Here is a 2,583-nt window from a genome sequence, read left to right as displayed (position 1 = left end):
TCCTGGATAGGAAGACTTAACATTGTGAAAATGTCAATACTGCTCAAAGCAATTTATACATATAATGCAATCCCAATCCAGATTCCAATGACATTCTTCAAAGAGATGGGGAAAACTATTACAAATTTTATATGGAAAGGAAAGAGACCCAGTATAAGCAAAGGACTACTTAAGAACAAGAACAAGGTGGAAAGCCTCTCATTCTCTGGCTTCAAAATTTACTAAATGGCTACAGTGGTCAAAAGAGCTTGGTATTGTACAATGAAATATACATTCATGAATGGAACAGAATTGAGAATCCAGATATTACCCCATCCACATACAGCCAACTGATTTTCGACAAAGTCCCTAAATATATTGCATGGGGGAGGAGATTGTCTCTTCAGCAGATGTTGCTGGCAGAATTAGAAAGTGATATACAAAAGACTGAAACAAGTCCTTTACCTCACATCTTATACAAAAACCAACTCAGCATGGAATAAAGACCTAAATGTGAATTCCAGAATTACAAAGGCCATCAATGAAAAAATAGGGACAAATGTGAGAGCTCTAATATAGGGCATACACAAACTACCAAACATTTTAAAAATTATACAGAGTAGACAAAATAGACCAATGGGACATACTAAAAATTAAAAACTTATGTGCATCAAAAGACTTCATCAAAAGAGTAAAAAGGGAGCCCACAGAATGGGACAAAAAATCTTTTGCAATGACACATCAGACAAAGGATTAATTTCCAAAATATATAGGAACCTACAACATGTCTACAACACCTCTACAAGTAAAGGAAAAGACAAATAATCCAATTAAAAAATGGATTGGCAAAGTGGCAGCATTAATGGGCTTGAGCGTGGCAACAACTGTGAGGTTGGCCCAGGACCAGGCAACATTTCGTTCTGTTTTGCATAGGGTCACTATGAGTAAGTACTAACTTGATGACACGTAACAACAACATGACTGGGCAGTAGTTTATGCTGTGCATTGGGTCACTGTGAGTTGGAGCTGATTAAGAACCCCCAACACTAACAATCTGTCTACTAGCAACAGTGGAGTTCTGCTGTGGTGTTATGGGATAAACAGTTTTGCATCAGGTGCATCTTAGTCCTTAAGCTGTTTTATCTTCAACACTTTAAAAAGGTCTTATGCAGCAGATTTGCCTAATGCAATACATCTTTTGATTTCTTGACTGCAGCTTCTATGAGTGTTGGTGGTTGATCCAAGAAAAATGAAGTCCTTGACAACTTCAATATTATCTCCGTTGATAACCACAAGGTTAACAGTTCCAACCCACCAGATTTATTTGTTCTTCTGGAAGTTTATGGGGTATTCTTCAACAACACCATAATTTAAAGACAAATTTTGTTCAATTATATGAACAAAAATGGCAAACACATGTTCAGCTGTCTTAAAAAGACATCATGGAAGAATTTTACACAAATTATTTAATTTAATCCATAATAGACCTATGATTGGGTTATAATTTATACCTGTTTTACAGATGACAAAACTGAGACTTGGTGAGATGAAGTAATGTTTAGCCATGTTATATGCTCCAAATATATTGTATGGGAAACATTTAAGTCTTACTGTATGTTGTTTTAAAGCCTGGTCTCCTGATTCCTAAACCTTAGAATATTTTTTTTTCTTGTGGATAGCCTGTCAACATCTCAAAATTAAGACATCTTAACTCAAAAATCCAAATCTAACAGTTTGTTCTTTCCTTGCTATTTCTGTCAATGTTTATCATCTGTTAGTCACTTAGACTTTAAACCATAGAGACATTGTAAACACCCTCCTCCTTCCTCTTTTCCTTCCCTCAACCAATGTATTGAAATATTTAGATTCATTCCTCCTAGTATCTTCATACCCAGAGCTTCCATTTCATTCCTGCTATTACCTTCATGGACTTCTGGTGTAGTGCTGTAGGATAAGTCCTATGAGTTAGAACTGACTCAACAGCACTTGACAATAACAACAGCATTACCCTCATGTTTGACACTCCATAATAACCTCCCAATTACTCACCCTGTCTCAAATTTCTCTTTTTCACTATTTTGAAAGTTATCTCTCTAAAGTCTAAACACCTTAGCATGATACTGCACATATATACCTAATCTGACCCTAGATATATTTTGCAGTACTCCTTTGTAAGAAATCCAGCTAAACTAATCTAATGACTACTTATTTTTTTTTCTTAAATGTTTTATTGTGAATTATGTGATAGTTTACATGGGAGAACCTTAGTTTTACATTCATTCTAACGTATATCGTCTCATTGCCATGGTTACAATCCCCTCCATGCAATCCTTTCTCCATGCAATCCTTTCCCCATACCCCCCAGGTTTTCAGCACACAGTCACTCTGCCTCTCTGGATTAGTCTCCAGCTGCTCCATTGCTCCACGTCATCATCTCTGGCTCCATTTCAGGCATCACTGCTTCTCTGGGTAGGGTTCCACTCTGCTCTTCTCCCTTGATGGTCCTAGGGACCTCTGCTCCTAGACTGAAAAGTTAATCACTCCCCTCCTTGCTATAAAATGTCTACCTTTACATTTCCGACCCTCACAATCAGTCCTGATAAC

Source organism: Chrysochloris asiatica, unplaced genomic scaffold, assembly GCF_000296735.1.
Source record: "Chrysochloris asiatica unplaced genomic scaffold, ChrAsi1.0 scaffold00188, whole genome shotgun sequence".
Classification (NCBI taxonomy): domain Eukaryota; kingdom Metazoa; phylum Chordata; class Mammalia; order Afrosoricida; family Chrysochloridae; genus Chrysochloris; species Chrysochloris asiatica.
This window is presented reverse-complemented; position numbering follows the sequence as displayed.